This window comes from Corvus brachyrhynchos, unplaced genomic scaffold (genome assembly GCF_000691975.1).
Source record: "Corvus brachyrhynchos isolate BGI_N302 unplaced genomic scaffold, ASM69197v1 scaffold220, whole genome shotgun sequence".
NCBI classification, from domain to species: domain Eukaryota; kingdom Metazoa; phylum Chordata; class Aves; order Passeriformes; family Corvidae; genus Corvus; species Corvus brachyrhynchos.
This window is the reverse complement of record NW_008236209.1, coordinates 5,297,787-5,306,036: the sequence shown is the minus strand read 5'-3', so window position 1 is coordinate 5,306,036 and position 8,250 is coordinate 5,297,787. Positions and strand designations below refer to the sequence as shown.

General features: G+C 44.7%; 1 protein-coding gene across 1 annotated transcript in view; it reads left to right on the top strand.

Moving 5' to 3' along the window:
• Positions 1 to 7,239: 7,239 nt before the first annotated feature.
• Positions 7,240 to 8,250, top strand: part of FAM46D (family with sequence similarity 46 member D) — a 19,742-nt gene continuing 18,731 nt past the window's right edge. The window contains exon 1 of the mRNA XM_017742686.1: positions 7,240 to 7,324. The gene's annotated coding sequence lies outside the window, so the exon portion shown is untranslated. The remainder of the gene's footprint in view (positions 7,325 to 8,250) is intronic.

Below are 8,250 nucleotides of genomic sequence, written 5' to 3'. Positions count from 1 at the left end.
ACCGCTGGTTGTTCTTTCACAGAGACACGTCTCTAACAGTTCCACCTAAAAGACACCACTGAAAGTGGACAAAACAGAGTTTCTGTTGCACAGAAAATTCACCAAATATTGTTCCCATTTAGAGTGCCCACCAGAAATGACGGAATTTTCCAGGAAACGAGAGTCCAATAATTAATGTTTTAGAAAAAGCTCATTTCCAGATTTTTTTTAATGTTTAATCATTTTTTTTTCATAAAAAACTCCTCTTAGTCATATTTCGTGTTCTTTAAACATCATTGCCTTTAAAACCTTCTGGCTGTCCTTTGAAATGTTGCCATCTCCTTCAAAGTTTCATGGAAAGAAAGCTTCTTCCACCATGGGCATTATTTATCTGAAGCAGCAGAGGGATTTCTCCTGACTCTTTGTGGAACAATGAATACAGACAGGACTGTAAAGCCCAGGATGAAGTGTTTAGGAATCCAGAGCAAACCTGCCAGGATCTGAAAGGCAGCAGCCAGAGGGCATGAAAGAATCAGTTCAATAAAACCATTTAATTCTCCAATAGCAGCATTAATGATCTGAATCTCCACCTCTGAGGTCCCCCAGATTGTGTCATTTTCAGAAAAAATTGGTGTAAATCTAAGTTAGGTCTTTTTGAAAGGCAGTAGGACAGGGAAAACCAAAGGGCTCTACATCACTGGGCTCATTTATTTTTACTAATAAGTTTTTTTCCCTGTTCTGTTACTATGAATTTCCTGAATAAGCTTCATTTCCAGCTTATCTCTGCCAGGAGCACTGGCACAACCTTCTACTGAGCTGTACTGGTTGTGTTCTGCAATGGTTTGTGGATGTGCAATTTAAAATAGGGATGTGGGGTTTCACTCAAATCAAAACAGATTGAGGAAAACAGACTGTTAGGTCTGAAAAAGATGTGAAACTTTATTTTTCCCCCCCAAAATGCTTCCTTTCTGTTCTTAAATAGATTAATATTTAGCCTTTGAAAATACTCTGTCAACCACTAAGCAAATGAGAAGCTGGGACAGATTTAAGGAGAAAATTAAACTTAGTTAATGTGACAGGGAAGTGATTTTTCTTCTGGAAAATGTCTAGTGGAGAGAAGCAGTTAAAAGAACCAGCATGAAGATAAAAAATCAAAATTATTTATTTTTAAAAATTTACCTCCTTTCAATAATAAATCAATACAACAGCCAGGAGTGGCTCTGCCACTACTTGGGGTTGTGTAGCTGTGGTTAAACTCAGCCCAACCGTGGAGGAAGACAAGGACCTCCAAAGGCGCACAGAGACTACAAAAGCTTTTATTTGGAATAGCAATTTTTTTTTTTCAAATTAAAACAGTATTTTTATGTCCTTGCTTTACCTTTTGTTGCATTTTATTTTGGGGCACTTAATAAATAATCCTCCACAGTACTTTTAGGGGATTTCCCCCCTTTTTTCCCAGCTGAAATCATGTGACAGGGAACCACCAGGAGCCTACGTGACTGCTCTGTGCTCCAGGGATTCAGATTTCTGCTGCCAGGGCTGTCTGAGCTGTGCCGAGTGCTTAAAACATGTTTTCTCAATGATAATCAAAACAAATCCTTCCTCTCAGTGCAGTATTTATCAGATTCTCTAAAGGAATTGCTCTGGATTTGTCATTCTTTGGCATTGCTGCAATATTGCACAACACAGTAAATAATAATACCAGGCTCCACTACAGCTCCTTTCATACAAAGCCCATGAAACAGTTCCTTGTAGCCCATGAATCCCACTGCAGAGCCTTGCTGCTTCTCCCTTAACAATCCCATCCAGTCTGATCTAAGCCGTTCCCACTTTGCAAATGTGCAAACTACTCCCGTTGTTCCGCCTGTCCCGGTGACTCAGCGCTGCTGGCGTCACGCTGAGGTCAGTCCCAGCTGCGGGTCTGGCCCTCGGGCTCCGGCACGGAACACTCACTGGGACACCAGTGCCACCACCACCTGTGCCACTGCCAGTGCCACAGCCAGTGCCACCACCGGCCTCTGCCCCCTCTGGAGGGCAGGGGGCAGCTCGTCTCTTTTCCCTGGGGGTCCGGGTCGATGGGAAGTTGGATCTGAGTCAGCAGGAGGGACATCCCTGTCCTGGGGGACACCCGGGAGAGGGAGGGGATTGTCCTGCTCTGTTCTGCACTGCAGCGGCCTCACCTCCAGTCCTGGGGAAAGTTTTGGATCACAGTGTAAGAAAGACATTAAACTATTAGAGAGCATCCAAAGGAGGCAAAAAAGATGGTGAAGGGTCTTGAGGCGTGGCTGAGGTCACTTGGTCTGCTCAACTGGAGAAGAGGACACTGAGGGGAGACTCATCACAGTTTCAACTTCCTCACGAGGGGGAGAGGGGGATAATGGGAATTTACAGGTAGTTAATGCTGTTACAGCACCAATGATGCAACAAACCTGCAGGAGGATGTGCAGCCAGGTGTGACCCCATCGGGGATGTCGCTGCTTCCAGTGGGAGCCAAAGTGCCTGGTCCAGGCAGCAGAGCAGTCCCGGCTGTGGGAACAGCCCCTCAGGAGGGACACGGTGCTGCTGTGCTCCCTGTGCTCCCCTCAACAGCTTGGGATTGCTGGAAGAGCCCTGGAGCAGGAGATCACAGAATCACAGGATCATTAAGGTAGGAAAAGACATCCAATGTCATCGAGTCCAGCCTGTGACCCATCCCCACCTTGTCACCAGCCCAGAGCACTGAGTGCCACCTCCAGCCATTCCCTGAGCACCTCCAGGGAGGGGGACTCCGCCACCTCCCTGGGCAGCTCCATTCTGATGCTTGACAAAAACACCTATGGAATGCTTCATGGATTTATGTGTCCTCACCTGGGTCTGAGGGTGAGCAGCAGCAATCTCATGACATACTTGGAGCACTGATGCAGGAAGGCATTTCAGCAGTTTCTCTGCTCATCTACAGTATTTCACTCTCATCCCTCAGGTGCTCCAGAGTGCCCTACACAACACAATCAAATTATTGGAGCTCTACTAGGAGAGAAGATTGGATTAGCAGCTAAACAAACCAGATCAGGTTATAGATTTCTGTGCAGTTTTATTTTCTTCCTACCACCACAGGGATATGTGTAAACAGGCACATACATAAAGCCACCAGCATTTGCCATCCAGGGACATCTTGTTATAACAGCCACACATGTCTGAAGTGTAAACATTTTTATGTGGGATCTGATACAGGAGTCAGAGGTGAAGGGCACACACAGACCTCGTCTTTCCTTCAGACTGGACAGGCAGGAAATAGCATTTTCTGAGCTTCCCAGCTGTCCGTTGATGACGAATTCCTGCTTGTTCCCATTTAGCCCAGCTTCAGCTGGCCTGAATATATTCTATTTGCAAGTGCCCTGGGATTAGTTCAAGTTGCTCCAGACTTCAGCGTGCTGACGTTGGAGGAGATAAACAGAAGTAATTTGCTGATTCACCATTACAATTTTCATAAAATATGAGTCAGGGTTTTCTTCTTTCATGTAACACGGAAATTAGGTTACCATGCTTTGCTGAGCCCTGTGCTGCACTACGTGTGTTCCCAGTAGCATCTCATGTTCCTGCAGAGTATTTTTGGAAGAATAACCAGATTTGTGAGAAACCAGATCTGTTTCCCTTGGCCTTCCAACAAACTGGCACTCACCACTCAGTGCCTTGAGTTAAAGGCCTCTTCTTCCCTCCATTTATAGAGTTATGATCCCAAGTGGATTTTCTGCAGCCTCTCACCTGTTGGAATGTTAAACCTCTGTTTAAATTTGACACTCCCATGAGCTTCTCCAAACCTGGACATCTGCAGCAAGGCTTGCTGAACGCCTGTGGTAGAGGGGTTGGAACGAGAAGATCTTCAAGGTTCCTTCCAACCCACACCATTCTGTGCTTCAAGCCTTAGGATCCACCTCAAATTCCAGACTAGGGAGACACCTCTTTCCTCAGGTTGTTCTTTCATCTTGCAAAAGCGTCTTCCTGGCAGCCTTTGCACGTGGATTTCCCCTTGGATGTGTCTCCCATGTTCCTGCTGTTGCCTGGACAAACCATCCCCTCCTCTTGACTCTGGCGGTGCCTTTCTGGTTTAACACAGAGTAAAATTGAAGTGGTGACTGGAGAAAATGACATCAGCATTTAAATAGATTTCCTGAGGAAATTTTTAATGGTCATTTTTATAGCTTATTTTGTGCTTTTTAAATTTTTCCTCCCTGGTCAAAGGTCAAGAAATTATTTCATACAGACCAGTACAGGAAAAGAACTAATTCTGACTAATCTCAGGGGGTTGATTGTTTTGATTCATTTTCATCCTGAGCATTGATTGCCTTCAGAGAGTTTCTTTGGATTAATCAAAATATTCTTCACTTCTAGGTTGAGGCAATACAAAAACTTAACAAATCTCTTCACATTTAAGAGTAAAACTCCATAAAAGGGAGTGGGCGCTATAAAACCCCTGACCTCAATGGACTTCTGGGACTTTCTTTAAGAGAAATGTGCACAGCAAGGAGCTCTCAGTACTTTCACTCAGTGGCTACTAAATTGAATATAAATTCCTTCCAGATCCTGGCCGAGCATTCAATGCAAGGTGCCTGGGGACGAGAGGAAGAGTTTACAGTGCTCTGAGAGTCCTATGTGCAATCTGGCTTCACTCTGGCAGGCTGGAAAGGAAAATTTCTCATGGTTCTGTTCTCTTTGTGTGTGTACGTGTGTAAAAATGAATGTCCAGTTCACCTGGGAAATGCACATTTACCCACCCCCATGTTGGTTCAGAAGCATGTGCCTAAAGTTAAGGCCACGAGGAATGTTTTTTCTGAGGTGATTTCCTTTGAGACAGAATAAGCATCATTCATGAACTTGAAATTCTGGAGTTTTAGAAGGAAAACATAGCCCTGTGATGGAATTTTCCAAAGGTAAAGATATTTCCTTCCACCTTGCTGAACTGCAGAGTGCCGAGCTAAATGCACAGGGTATCTCAGATCTAAATACACGTGAGAACTGGGGGAGTGCAGATCAGGCTCTGACCTTTACAGTTCCAGTCTTCAGCCTTTTACAACTGCTTTTATTGCTCTCACAGTTTGAACTTGTTCTGCACAGCCAAATCCCTGTGAAATTTGATAAAATCTCCAGGTAGGGCTGGACCCCATCGTTGCTGTGGAGGATTTAGGCGCTGTTATTCCAGCAAAACATGACCTTGCATTAGGTTCTCCATGGCATACTATGGACCTTGAGCTCTGCATTCATAAAACCCCATAAAGGGCACGGTTCCAAAGTCTGTGAAAAACTGGCTGTGCCTCTACAGTTTTATTCAGCAAGAAATCAGTGCTGTGCGTCACTGGTCAAAAGATGACTAAGCTCTGGTTATAAATGATAGAAACTGTGAGGATTTACAGCTTGATTATCCCTTTTTACTCCTTTGGAGTAATACCTTACTTCTTCACCAAGGAATTAGAGATAAGCAAATCTTTAAACGAGGTGTTTGCTCAAGAGCTTTGCCTGTGAGAAATGTATTTATGGGTATATTGAGTGCTTTCTGGAATTAGGGCCAAAGCAGGAGGAGGCAGCAAGTGTCCAGGTTTAGGGAGTGTTTCTTGTACATCACCGCAGGAGACCTGGCCTCAGGGGCGGCCTTTAAAATCCTCATTTCCAAACCAAACAAAGGGAGCTGGGTGAAATCCTGGCTTTACTGAACTCAGGAGCAGAAGTTCCAGCAACCTCAGTGGCCCGGGGATGTCATCAGAGAGATGTCCTTGTCCTTCACCCAATCTCCTGTCACTTTTCCACACGGAGAACGTGGTGCTGTCAGCTCCTGCCTTCCTGTGGCCAGTCCCAGCAGCCTGCTGACATCACCATGGCACATTTTTACATCTGCCTCCCTGAAAATGTGCAAAGAGGTAAAGGCATAATTCCAAGAGAATCCAGCTCTCCCTGACATTAAACTGCATTCATCACCCATTGAACACGAGCTATTCTCGGTGTACTGAACACTATTGCATTGCCCAGCTGTGCCATGGTACTGCAACTTCCTAGTGATAAAAGTGAAAAAAAAAGGAAACATATGTATCTTTTCCTAAGTAATTCACTGTTTACGAAGTGCAGGAGGACCATTAACTAATTAATTTGCCCAATTAATCATTCAATAGCTACATACAATGGCTGGGCAAACCATGGGCTTCATCCTGTCACAGGCTGAGTGTGCAGCTTCCATCGTGTTCCTCTCTCCAGCAATGCTGCCTGTCCAGGGCCACTGGGCTCCCTCCAGCTTGGCTCTGGTGGCCCAGGACCAGGCAACTGGAAAAGAGACTTTTGGGGACTGAGATTTGGTTTGTGTTTGGAATTTGTGAGGCTTTCAAATGTCTCCTCACCTCTTTTCCCTAACTTCTGAACTAGGAATAGAAATTAATATAATAATAATAAACAAAGAAAAGAAATAATAAACTAGTATAATAATATAAAGTAATTGAAATATAAGTGCTTTTCAGAGCTAGGAATATAAAATATTATAAACTGACTTAATGACATAAAATGAAGTCGTCTCGGGAGTGGGATTCTTTAATTGTCAAGTGCTTTGTAATCGCTGCAATTGCTCCATCATAAAACTATTCCTAAGAGGAAAGATGTTTTTAAGGGCCCTAAAGAATAACAGCTGGTCTGGGGATTTTTATGTTCAACAAGGGTCATATTTCCTTGCTGTGGATTCTTTTAGGAGAAAAGGTTAAAATCCTGCTTTGGCGTAATACCCAAGAGCCAGCCTAGCAGTACCTGGGTGCTGGAAGGTCAAGTACAGACACAGCTATTTAAGGTGATTTTATATTTCCCTATGATAAAATGCAGTTTAAAATACTTTCATGTCCTTTTTTTTTGCTCATTGTTATGAGTCACTGTACTACTAAATCTGCACTTTTTTTCAAAACTAATCATGGCTTACCCATTTGGCATATTTTCTCAGAACAGTTAAGTAAATTCTCTCTCATTTTAGGTCTGTGTTTAAGCAAACTTAAGCCTTGTACAGCAGCAAAGGTATTCAGTGTCACAGTGGAATGGAAATTACCAAAAATGGCACAAATGCCGTAACCTCATCTCATGCCGGGCTTTATCCCATTCACCCAGTGAAGTAATTGATCAAAGATAATAAATTTTAGAAGCTCACGTTGGAAAGCCTGGTTTTTAAATTGGGTCTTTAGAGCTGAACTGAGTCTATGACATCATGCCTTGTACAGGGAAGAGCATATGGAATGTTTACAGCGGGACCATCTCTGAGCAGAGCCACGCTGGAGGAGATCCTGGTTCCAGAGCTGAGGATCACACAGCTGCCAAGCACTTTTCCACTCTGGGAAGGGTGGGGCTGCAGGTGAGGCAGAAATTGGGGGATTGAGTGGCCAAACTGGAGATGCTGGTGCTCACATCACTGATTTCCCCTCAATCATCTTAATCCTTCTATTTGCGCTTCTGAAACATAGATTTCCTTGGCAATTACATCCTGTGTAATTGTGTCTTGCCCACAGAAGCTGTGGCTGTCCCATCCCTGGAAGTGTCCAAGGCCAGGGTGGATTGGGCTTGGAGCAACCTGGGATGGTGGAAGGTATCTCTGCCCATGGCAGGGAGTGGGACAATGGTCTTTAAAATCCCTTCCAACCCAAACCATTCAATGATTTTATGAAATAGTGAGGCCAAACCCACAGACTATTTGTGCAGGAAGGACCTTGAAACCAAACAAGTTTAGTTTTCACTTTTCTTGGGTTTAGTGATCTGAGAACTGGATCACCAGGACAAAAATGCTTTCCACCAAGTCAGTGGGACCTTCTTTCCACGGGCTGACAGGACCTCACATTGCACCAGGGGAGGGTCAGGTTGGATATTAGGAAAAAATTCTTCATGGTAAGGGTTCTTAAAGCATTGGAATGGACTGCCCAGGGCAGTGGTGAAATCACAGAAGCATAGAATATGCTGAGTTGGAAGGGACCCATCAAGATCATCAAGTCCAGCTCCTGGCCCTGCACAGACATCCCAACAATCCAACCCTGTGCCTGAGAGCGTTGTCCAAGTGCTCCTGGAGCTCAGTCCCCGTCCCTGGAGGGATTTAGCAGCCATGTAGATGTGGCACTTGGGGACACGGGTTAGTGGTGGGTTTGGCAGCACTGAGGTCTCTCGGTGGCCTTAGGGGGCTTTTCCAACCAAAACAATTCCCTGATTTTATGATTCCTTGAGTCCATGCTTCCACAGTTCTATGCCCTCCACGGGGAGTGTGTGGCAGGGGAGGTGGACGAGGCGATGGTG